The sequence below is a fragment of the Vombatus ursinus genome, unplaced genomic scaffold (assembly GCF_900497805.2).
Source record: "Vombatus ursinus unplaced genomic scaffold, bare-nosed wombat genome assembly UNPS02004142.1, whole genome shotgun sequence".
NCBI lineage: Eukaryota > Metazoa > Chordata > Mammalia > Diprotodontia > Vombatidae > Vombatus > Vombatus ursinus.
The window spans coordinates 48,666-61,586 of record NW_020943920.1 but is presented as its reverse complement, the minus strand read 5'-3'; the positions used below and the strand labels follow the sequence as shown (position 1 = coordinate 61,586).

At 37.4% G+C, this 12,921-nt stretch overlaps 1 pseudogene; it reads left to right on the top strand.

The window, feature by feature from the left end:
- The first annotated feature begins 8,303 nt into the window (after positions 1 to 8,303).
- Positions 8,304 to 11,074, top strand: LOC114053618 (annotated as a pseudogene).
- Positions 11,075 to 12,921: the final 1,847 nt, after the last annotated feature.

The window sequence follows — 12,921 nt, the reverse complement described above, 5'->3', positions numbered from 1 at the left end:
CCACAAAAAGACAGAGTGAAACAAACTTCCAGCACAAGACAACCTGGATGGCTGATCAGAAAGGTATATTGCGCCGGGCTGGGAGAGGAGCACAGTTTGGCATGGGTGCGCAGGCCACAGCGACCCTGGAGCAGGCCTCAGAAGACTGAATCGCAGGCAGCTGTGGCGGTTTCCAGATTTCTCAACCCACGAATGCCAAAGACAACTTAGAAGGTCAGTGGGAAAAGTCTGTGGCTGCGGTGAGAGAAGGAGTGAGGTCTCAGCCACCCCCAGGGCAGCGGCTGCCACCTGAGCTTCTGGCCCACAGACTGAGGGGGAACTGAGTGGCTGATCAGAGGGGAACTGCAGGGATCTCTTTGCGAGTGCTGAGGCAGGAATCTCTTGCTTTGCCCATGCTTGGATCTGGGTCGCAGTTCTGAGGGGTGGTCATGGGGGGAAGAGGAGCGCTGGCATGGTGGAGCTTGTTGTGGCAGTGGAGAGAAAACACCTCGCACCTTATCATACCAGCTTGGAAGAACTGACACTTTTCAGGTCCCTAGAAGTACCTCTGAAAACAGCTGTACAAACCCCTGAAGCTTGGGACAGTACATTCTCCACATTGGAAGCAGACTCTTACCTTAACAAAGAGCTTAAAACTCAAGTAATTGGCCAGGATCATGAGCAAGCAGCGCAAAAAGAGTCAGACTATATTATCTTACTTTGGTGACAAAGAAGATCAAAACATACAACCTGCAGATGACAACAAAGTCAAAGGACCTACATCCAAAGCCTCCAAGAAAAATATGAATCAGTGCCAGGCCTTGAAGCAAGTAAGAGAAGTAGAGGAAAACTGGGAAGAGAAATGAGAGTGATGCAAGAAAATCATGAAACACAAGTCAACAGCTTGCTAAAGGAGACCCAAAAAAATACTGAAGAAAATAACACCTTAAGAAATAGCCTAACCCAAATGGCAAAAGAGGTCCAAAAAGTCAATGAGGAGAAGAATGCCCTAAACATCAAAATTGGCCAAATGGAAAAGGAAGTCCAAAAGCTTACTGAAGAAAATACTTCCTTAAAAATTAGAATAGAGCAATTGGAAGCTAGTGACTTTATGAGAAATCAAGACACTATAAAACAAATCCAAAAGAATGAAAAATTAGAAAACAATGTGAAATATCTCATTGGAAAAACAACTGACCTGGAAAAGAGATCCGGGAGAGAGAACTTAAAAATTATTGGACTATCTCAAAGCCCTGATCAAAAAAAGAGCCTAGATATCATCTTTCAAGAAATTATCAAGGAAAACTGCCCTGATATTTTAGAACCAGAGGGCAAAATAGAAATTGAAAGAATCCACCGATCTCCTCCTGAAAGAGATCCCCAAAGGAAAACTCCTAGGAATATTGTAGCCAAATTCCAGAGTTCCCAGGTCAAGGAGAAAATATTACAAGCAGCCAGAAAGGAATAATTCAAGTATTGTGGAAACACAATCAGGATAATACAAGATTTAGCTGCTTCTACATTAAGGGACTGCAGGGCATGGAATATAATATTCCGGAGGGCAAAGGAGATAGGATTACAACCAAGAATCACCTACTCAGCGAAACTGAGTATAATTCTTCAGGGGAAAAAATGGTCATTCAGTAAAATATAAGACTTTCAAGCATTCTTGATGGAAAGACCAGAGTGGAATATAAAATTTGACTTTCCAATACAAAACTCAAGTGGAACATGATGAAGTAAACAGGAAAGAGAAATCATAAGAGACTTATTAAGGTTGAACTGTTTACATTCGTGCATGGCAAGATGATATTTGTAACTCATGAGACCTTTGTCAGTTTTAGGGTAGTTGGAGGGAAAAAATTATATGTATGTATGTATGTATGTATGTATGTATAGATAGATAGATAGATGTGTAGATAGAGGGCACAGGTTGAGTTGAAGATGAAGGGGTCATATCTGGAGAATAAAATTAAGGGGTGAGAGAGGATTATACTGGGAGAAGGAGAATGAGAGAGGTAGAATGGGGTAAATTATCTCACAAAAAAAAAAACCAGAAAAGATTTTGTAAACTAAGCTTCAGCAATATGTGAACCAGAAGGGCAGGCTGGTTTTTGAAAAGGCTGAGGAACTAAAGACCAAATTGCCAACATTTGATGGATTATGGAAAAAGCAAGGGAGTTACAGAAAAACATTGTCTTCTGCTTCATTGAGTAGAGTAAAGCCCTTGACTATGTGGATCACAACAAAATGTCATTGTTGGTGGAATTGTGAACTGATCCAACCATTCTGGAGAGCAATTTGGAACTATGCCCAAAGGGCAATATCCTTTGATTCAGCAATACCACTACCAGGTCCCAAAGAGATCAGGAAAGGACTCATACATATGTAAATATTTGTCACAGTTCTTGTTGTGGTGTCAAAGAATTGGAAATTGAGGGGATGTCCATCAATTGGGGTTCAGCCATTGCTGAACAAGTTGTGGTATATGAGTGTAATGGAATATTATTGTCCTATAAGAAATTATGAGCAGGCAGATTCCAGGAAAATCTGGAAAGACTTACACGAACTGATACTGAGTGAAGTGAGCAGAACCAGGAGAACATTGTACACAGTAACACCAACATTGTGTGATGACCAACTTTGATAGACTTAGCTCTTCACAACAGTTCAATGATCTAAGACAATTCCAAGGGACTCACAGTGGGAAATACTATCCATATCCAGAGAAAGAACTATAGAGACTGAATGCAGATTGAAGCATACTATTTTCTCTCTTTTTTTTCTTGTGTTTTTTCTCTTTTGTCCTGATTCTTCTTTCACAACATGAGTAATGTGGAAATATGTTTAATATACTTATACATGTATACCTATATCAGATTGCATACCATCTTGGGGTGGAGGGAGGGAAGAGAGGGGAAAATTTAGAATTCAAAATCTTATAAAAGGGAAAGGTGAAAAGTAAAAATAAATTAATTTAATAAAAAATAAAAACAACAAAATGCAGCAAGTCCTCAAAGAGATGGGAGTACCAGATCATTTTACATTGTCTCTTGAGGAACTTGCATGTGGGTCAAGAAGCAACATTGAGAACTGAACATGAAACAACTGATTGGTTTAAGATTGTGAGAGGAGTATGACAAAGTTGTATATTGTCACCTTATTTATTTAACTTATATGCATTGTATACCATGTGAAATGCCAGGCTGGATGACTCAAAAGCCAGAATTAAAGTTGCTGGGAGAAAGATCAATAATTTCAGATAGGCAGATGATACCACTTTGAAAGCAGAAAATGAAAAGAAATTAAAAAGTCTCTTGATGAGAGTGAAAGAGGAGAATTTAAAAGCTGGGTCGAAACTTAACATAAAAAAAAAAACTAAGATCCTGACAACTGGTCTTGAAACTTCCTGACAGAGGGAGAAGAAATGGAAGCAATGCCAGATTTTATATTTTTGTGCTCAAAGATCACTACAGACAGTGACTGAAGCCGTGAAATTAAAAGACACTTGCCCCTTGGAAGGAAAGCTATGGCAAATTTAGATATCAGACTAAAAAAACAGAGACATCATCTTGTTGACAAAGGTCTGTATGGTCAAAGGTATGGTTTTTCCAATAGCAACGTGTACCTATAAGAACTGGACAATAAGGAAAGCTGAGCACAGCAGAATCATTACTTTTGAATTGTGGTGCTGGAGAAGACTTTTGAGAGTCCCTTGGACAGCCAGGATTTCAAATCATTCAATACTTAAATAAATTAGTTCAGGCCATTCACTGGAAGGTCAAATACTGAAACTGAAACTTAAATACTTTGGCCACACAATAAGAAGATGAAGCTCTTTGGAAAAGACCCTGATGTTGGGAAAGATTGAAGGCCAAAGGAAAAGGGGATGGCAGAGGGTGAGATGAATAGATAGTGTCATGGAAACAACCAACATGAACAGATTGGATTTGGCTCAAAGAGGAATAATATACGCATTTAGTTGAGTATAGAAATCTCTCTTACCCGACAGGGAAATATGAGGAGAAAGGGGAAAGAAAAGGGAGGGGACTGATAGAAGGGAGGGCAAATTGAGGGAGGCAGTGGTCAGAAGCAAAACACTGGTGAGGAGTAAAAGGGTGAAAGGAGAGGAAAGTATAAAAGTATAAACAGAGGGGAAAATAGGATGGAGAGAAAGACACAGTTAGTAATCATGACTGTGAAAATGAATGGGACAAACTCCCCCATAAAACAGAAACAGAGTGGATTAAAAACCAGAATCATACAATATGTTGTTTACAAGAAACGTATTTGAAGCAGAGAGATACATACAGAGTAAAGGTAAAAGGCTGGAGCAGAATATATTATCCTTCAGCTGAAGTGAAAAAGCAGGGGTAGCAATCCTAATCTCAGACAAAAGAGAGAAGGAAGGAAACTAAATCTTGATAAAAGGTACCATAGACAATGAAGTAATATTAATACTAAACATATAAGCATGAAGTGGTATAGCATACAAATTCTTAGAGAAGAAGTTAAGTGAGTTACAGGAAGAAATAGGAAGCAAAACAATACTGGGGGGGATCTCGACCTCCACCTCTTAGAACTAGATAAATCTAACCACAAAATAAACAAGAAAGAAGTTAAGGAGGTGAATAGAATTTTCAAAAATATAGATATGGTAGACCTCTGGAGAATACTGAATGGGTATAGAAAAGAATATAGCTTTTTTCTCAGCAGTACATGGCACCTACTCAAAAACTGACCATGTACTAGGGCAAGCCTGCACAGCAATGGTCCCATAGGCTGTTTTGGCAGGCCACATTACATGCAGGTCACAAAAACCTCACAATCTGATGCAAAAAGGCAGAAATATTAAATGCATCCTTTTCAGATCATGATGCAATAAAAATTACATGTCAGAAGGGGACATGGAAAGATAGAATACAAACTAATGGGAAAGTAAATAATCTAATCCTAAGGAGTGAGTGGGTCAAACAACACATTATAGAAACAATCAATAATGTTATCAAAGAGAATAAAAATAATGAGACAACATACCAAAACTTATGGGATGCAACCAAAGCAGTTCTCAGGGGAAAGTTGGTTTCTCTAAATGTTTACATGAATAAAATAGACAAAGAGGAGATCAATGAATTGGGCATGCAACTAAAAGAACTAAAAAAGAAGAATCAATTAAAAATCCCCAATTAAACATGCAATTGGAAATCCTGAAAACCAAAGGTGAGATTAATAAAATTGAAATTAAGAAAACTATTGAACTAATAAATAAAATTAAGAGCTGGTTTTATGAAAAGAAAACAATAAAAAAGATAAATCTTTACTTAATTTGATTTAAAAAAAGAAAGAAGAAAACCTAATTATCAGTATCAAAAACGAAAAGGGTGAATTCACCACCAATGAAGAGGAAAAGAAAACAATAATTAGGCACTATTTTGCCAACCATATGCCAATAAATCTGACAACCTAAATAAAAGGAATGAATATTTACAAAAATATAAATTGCCTAGATTAACAGAAGAGGAAATAAAATACTTAAATACCCCAATTTCAGAAAAAGAAATTGAACAAGCCATCAATGGTCTCCCTAAGAAAGAAAAAATGATCTCTAAGGCCAGAATATGAGAGAAATAACTAAAAACTGCTTTAAATAATAACTTCAACCAAGTTGCAAGATATAAACTAAACCCACATAAATCACTGGCATTTCTATATATTACTAACAAAGACAGAGAAAGAGGAATTCCATTTAAAATTACTGTAGACAATATAAAATAATTGGGAGTCTACCTGACAAGACAAACCCAGGAACTATATGAATACAATTATAATACACTTTTCACACAAATAATGCCAGATCTAAATAACTGAAAAAATATCAATTGCTCATGGGCAAGCTAAGCTAATGTAATAAAAATGACAATTCTACCTAAATTAATTTACCTATTCAGTGCCATACCAATCAAACTACCAAAAATTATTTTATAGAGCTTGGAAAAATAACAAAATTTATGTGGAAGAACAAAAGGTCCAGAACACCAGGGGAATTGATGAAAAGAAATGCAAGGGTAGGTGGCCTGACCATACCAGATCAAAAACTGCATTACAAAGCACCAATCATCAAAACTACTTGGTACTGGCTATGAAATAGTGTGGTAGATCAGTGGAATAGAGTACGTACACAAGACACAGTAGAGAATGACTATAGTAATCTACTATTTTATAAACCCCAAAACTCCAGCTTCTAGGAAAAGAACTCATTATTTGACAAAAACTCCTGGGAAAATTGAAAAATAGTATGGCAGAAACTAAGCATAGACCAACATCTTACACCATATACAAGATGAGGTCAAAATAGGTACGTCATTTAGACATAAAGGGTGATACCATAAGCAAATTAGGAGAACAAGGAATAGTTTACCTGTCAAATCTATGAAGAACAGAAGAATAAAGAGAACATTATGCAATTCAAAATGGATAATTTTGATTACATTAAATTAAAAATTTTGCATAAACAAAGCCAATGCAACCAAGATTAGAATGGAAGCATAAAGCTGGGAAACAATTTTTACAGCCAGGTTCTCTGATAAAGGCCTCATTTCTAAAATATATAGAGAACTGTGTCAAATTTATATGAATACAAATCCTTCTCCAATTGATAAATGGTCAAAGGATATGAGCAGGCAGTTTTCAGATGAAGACATTAAAACTATCTAGAGTCATGTGAAAAAATGCTCTAAATCACTCTTGATTAGAGAAATGCAAATTAAAACAACTCTGAGGTACCACATCACACCTATCAGATTGGCTAATATGACAGAAAGGGAAAACGATAAATGTTAGAGAAGATGTGGGAAAATTGGAACATTAATGCATTGTTGGTGGCATTGTGAACTGATCCAACCATTCTGGAGAGCAATTTGGAACTATGGCCAAAAGGCTATAAAACTGTGGTGCATACCCTTTGACCCAGCAATACCACTCCTAGGTATGTATCCCAAGGAGACCATACAAATGAGAAAAGGACCCATAAATACAAAAATATTTATAGCAGCTCTTTTTGTGGTGGCCAAGAATTGGAAATTGAGGGGATGCTGAACAAGTTGTGGTATATGAATGTGATTGAATACTATTGTGCTATGAGAAATGATGAGCAGGAGGGTTTCAGAAAAACCTGGAAAGACTTAAGTGAATTGATGTTGAGTGAAGTGAACAGAACCAGGAGAATGTTGTACACAGTAACAGCAACATTTTGTGATCACCAACTATGATAGACTTAGCTCTTCTCAACAGTGTAATTATCTAAGACAATTCCAAGCCACTGGTTATAGAAAATGTTGCCCACATACAGAGAAAGCACTGTGGAGTCTTAATACAGATCAAAGCACACTATTTTCTCTCTTTTTTTCTCATGGTTTTCCCATTTTGTTCTGGTTCTTCTGTCACAACATGACAAATGTGGGACTATGTTTAATATGATTGTACATGTATAGCCTGTATCAGACTGCATGCCATCTTGTGAAGGGGGGAGGGGAGGGAGGGAGGAAAAAATGTAGAACTCAAAATCTTGTAAAAGTGAATGTTAAAAACTATCTTAGCATGTAATTAGAAAAAAATAGAATAATAATAAGTGGGGGGGAAAACAACCATCCTTTACACACCATAATAAAAGAGAAAACTGAGCTCCATTTAGGGACCACAAACAAAAGACACAGGCCCATATGGAGACAACAGTGAAATCTTAAACAAATATTGGGTAAAGGAAGAAATCAAAGAAACCATTAATAATTATGTGAAAAAGGTGGAATTGGACCCAGGCCACGTGTGGTTCGGGGCTTAGGGTTGGGTTGAGAGGAAAGGGGGCCCCGGTGGTCTCCCCTGATTTTGGGTCCGTGCAGCTGCAGGCAGCTTGCAGTGCTTGGGGGCCGACTCTGGTATGGCTGCAGCTGGAATATTACAATCCTCCCCTCCAACGGGTGAGGAGACCCGCTACAGGTTACTGAAAGAAGAGGAGAGGCATGGCCGCTGCAGCCACCTCCTTAGCAGGCAGGCAGGCGAGGGAGGCAGATTGGCCGTGAGTCTGGGGAAAAAGAAACTGCTGTTTTTGGAGAAGATTTGGGTTTAAATACCAGCTCTCCCCTTTAATTCGTTTATCCTTGAAGAGGCAGTGTGGTGTAGTGGAAAGAGAACTGGATTTGGAGTCAGGAGAGACCTGGATTTGAATTCTACTTCCAGTACTTACTGTGTGAGCATGGGGATATGATTTCTCCCCTGAGGACTACTTTAGCTGCACCCCAGAAATTTTGGCTAAAACTGAACATTGGGAAATGGCTACAGCTTCACCACAGTCTGATATTAGTAATAACCACAATGGAAGACCACAGCTTCAGGTGACTCTTTCTAGTGCCAAACTGAAAAGAAAAAAGAACTGGTTTGGAACAGCTATCTATGCGGAATTATCTGTAGATGGAGAAATTAAGAAAACAGCAAAATCTAGTAGTTCTTCTAATCCAAAGTGGGATGAACAATTAACCGTGAATGTGCCACGTCAGACCACATTGGAATTTAGAGTGTGAAGTCATCACGAAGGGCAGCAGACTACTTGAGACAAGCTCTTGAAATACACAATAAAAAATTGCAGAGTGGAAGAACAAATAAAACTCTCCTTGGAAAACAAGAGTGGAATAATACAAACTGGTGAACTGACAGTTGTGCTTGATGGATTGGTGGTTGAGCAAGAAACCCTAACAAATTGCCCTTCAGCAGCAGCCATAGAAGTACAGCAGAATGGTGATGCCATATATGAAAACAGAGAAACTTCAGCAAGTACTATAACCAGATCTGCCATTGAAGTTGCTAATGGAATAAATAACCATACACCTACAAACTCAGTAGTACAAAATTCATTCTGCATATATGTACTTAATGGAGACAGCACACCTTCATCTCCTCATATTGCAACCCGACCTAAAAATACACCAGCTTCAAAACCATTTACATCTCAGTCTGCCAATAACATTGCTAATGGAGAATTGTCTTCATCTGCAGCAATTGATAATGCACCTGCTCTTCGGACTGTAATAAGATCTGAAGAAACTCCCATGTCTACTAATTGCACTACTACTACTACTACTACTACTACTACTACTACTACTACTACTACAGATCTTATAACTCAAGAAATTCCTGAGTGCTCTGAAAATAGCGCATACTTTGCTTCAGCCAGTGCAGAAATGGTACATGAAGTTTTAAATTTTGTAGACTCTGCCTCTAATTTTAAAAATACTTCTGCTATTGAAGCTGCCAAACCAAGACAATCTTCTAATGCACCTGAAGAACCTATAAGGCAATAGCTTGGAAATTCCATTACAGAACCTTTGCCACCAGGTGGGAACAGAGAAAAGATCCTCATGATAGAACCTATTATGTTCATCGTAACACACAAACTACAACATAGGAGAGACCACAGCCTTTACCACCAGTTGGGAAAGAAGAGTTGATGATCGTGGAAGAGTTTATTATGTGGACCATAGTACCAGAGCAACAACATGGCAGCAACCTACTATGGAACCACTCAGAAACTTTGAACAATGGAAGTCTCAGTGTAACCAACTCCAAGGAGCTATGCAACAATTTAACTGACAATACCTCTACTTGACTTCAGTACTATCCACAGAAAATGATCCTCTTGGTTCTTTACCACCCAGTTGGGAAAAAAAGAGTATATTCAAATAACAGAATTTATTTTGTCAATCATAACACAAAAACAACACAGTGGGAAGACCCAAGAACTCAAGGTTTATTGTCTGAAAGCCCCCTTCCAGGGGGCTGGGAAATCAGATATACTAGAGAAGGTCTTAAGTATTTTGTCAATCATAACACAAAGACAATGACATTTAAGGATCCTCATACTGGGAAATCCTCTGAAACAGAAGACCCACAAATTGCTTATGAATGCAACTTTAGTGAACTTGCACACTTCCATTATTTGTGCCAGTCTAATGCACTACCCAGCCATGTGAAAATCAATGTGTCCCGATAAACATTGCTTGAAGTCTCTTTCCAACACATCATAGCTCTAAAACCCTATGACTTGAGGAGGAGATTGTATGTAATATTCAGGGGAGAAGAAGGGCTTAATTATGGTGTCCTGACAAGAGAATTTTTTTTTTGCTTTCCCATGAAGTGCTGAATTCTATGTATTACTTGTTTGAGTATGCTAGAAAAAGCAATTATTGCCTTCAGATTAATCCAGCATCAACGGTCAATCCAGATCATCTTTCATACTTCTATTTCATTGGATGCTTTACTGCTATGGCACTGTTTTGTAGAAAGTTTATTGACACTGGTTTTTCTTTGCCGTTATACAAGCATATGCTAAGTAAGAAGCTTACTATTAAAGATTTGGAATCTATTGATACTGAATTCTATAACTCCCTCATCTGGATAAGAAACAACAACATTGAACAATGTGTCCTGGAAATGTATTTTTCAGTTGATATGGAAATTTTGAGAGAAGTGACTTCACATGATCTGAAATTGGAAGGTTCTAATATCCTGGTGACTGAGGAGAACAAAGAAGAATATATTGGTTTGATGGCAGAATGGCATTTTTCTTGAGGAGTACAAGACCAGACCAAAGCTTTCCTTGATGGTTTTAATGAAGTTGTTCCCCTTCAATAGCTTCAGTACTTTGATGAAAAAGAATTGGAGGTAATGTTGTGTGGCATGCAAGAAGTCTATTTTAGCAGACTGGCAGAGAAATACTGTATATCAACATTTCACAAGAAATAGCAAGCAGATCATTTGGTTCTGGTAGTTTATGAAAGAGACAGACAATGCAATTAGAATGTGTCTAATGCAGTTTGATGCTGGAAACTGCCCACTACCCTTAGGAAGATTAGCAGAGCTCATGGGGAGTAATAGTCTTCAGAAGTTTTGCATTGAAAAAATTGGCAAAAAAAACCCCCAAACCTGCCTACCACAAAGTCATACATGCTTTAATCATTTGGATCTACCACCATATAAGAGCTATGAACAGCTAAAGGAGAAACTGCTTTTTGCAATACAAGAAACAGAGGGATTTGGACAAGAATAACTGTGGCTTCTTGTCCAAGAGGAGCTCTTGCATTAAAATATTCAGCTAAGTAAAATTGCACAGATGTTGTACATAAGCTGTTCAGTCCATATAGTGACCTTTCTGGAACTCTAAAAGTGTAAATGTTCTGCATTCTTCCACAAAGATATGCAAAACAGTTCAGCCTTTTTTACTTTTATTTATTGTCCCCTTAAGATGACTGACCAGTAAAAACCAAACCACCCTTAAATTTTGAAGCAGACAAGAGACTTTATTTAAAATATATTTGTACATATACTTATCTACTAATGGCTCTAGTTTTATAGAATTCTAAGTATATGAAACATTAAAACCATTGAAAAAGATCTGGATGTGCTTTACTTTGGCTATATTATCCAGAAACAAAAATGTGTAAACTGCTCCATGCTGTACCTTATGCAGTATCTCCCAAGGTTGTTTAATTGCATGACTGTTCAGGATGGTATTGAAGACTTAGATCAACGCTTACCTAGAGTACATAGAAAAGTTCTGCTGGCTTTTCTGAAGACAGATGACTAATTCTATCAACTTATTTTTAAAATAAGTATAATGGTTGAGGTTAACCCCTCTCTGCTACTTTATTGATGTAGCAAAAATAATGAATGAAACCTTTACCTACATAAAAATCACATACAATAAAGTGACGCTGTACAACTGAGGCCACTTAACAGTTTATTACAGGAACTGGATGCAACTCATCGAGCAGCATGAAACTTTGTTTACTTATAACCTTGAGATGCTAGGTAATTTTCAATTTTTTTTAAAAAAGAAATTGTTATTCCTAGAGGTTTTTTTTGTTTTGTTTCATTTTAATCTTTGATTATGCTTCAAATTAGGTTCATGGTAAACTGATGTAATTTGATATTTAGAAATATGTGAAAGGTAATATGAACTTTCACTACTTTTTTGTGTTCCAAGTTTCAGTTACATAAATCCAAATCAATCAACAGTTACATAAGCTTTTGAATACTTAAACTAAAAAACTAATGATTTTCTATTACTCTTTAAATGTTTTCATCCCTCTTCAAGTTTATGTAAAATTCTATATGCCTGAATTAAATAAGCATATATTAAAAATAAGAATTATGTGAAAAATATGATAATGATCAAACAACATACCCACATTTATCAGATGCAGCTAAAAGAAGTCTTCAGGGAGAAAATCATAACCCTACAAACATAGAAAAAGAGAAGATTAACCAACTGAATATAAATTTAGAAAATTAGAAAGTGAACACATAACTTTAAAATAAGCACAAAAAATTCAAAATTAGAGAAGTAAATAAATTGGAAACAAAACAAAAAACAATGAAATTTCCACAGAAATGATAATGAAAAACTGGTTCTTTGAAAAGACTACTACTGTGTGACCCTGGGCAAGTCACTTAACCCTGATTGCATCACCAAAAAAGCCAAAAAAATAATAAATAAATAAGAAAAGACTACTAAAATCTCTCACCATCCTGCATGCCTTGGACACCACCAGGCCCCAGGAAACTTCCTATCAGGAAACTCATCATCCATGGAGGCCTCATCAGCTTTGGTACTCACACTGCCACAATACTCTCCACACCTGAGAGTGGAGGGCCACAGAGCAAGGAACTCCCCCATTTCCAGAGGGCTCTGGGCCAGCCATCTCTTCACTTCCCACCAGCTTGCACTATCTGGGCTATGCATGGGTACCTACTTCCCCAGCCCTCTTAAGCCCAAGCTCAGCTTTTCAACTTCCTTTTCAACATTATTGTCTCCCAAAACACTGCAAACTCCTTGAGGCCAGGGGCTATCTTTTTGTTTGTTTTTTCACATCCCCAGCACTTAGCAGAGTGCAT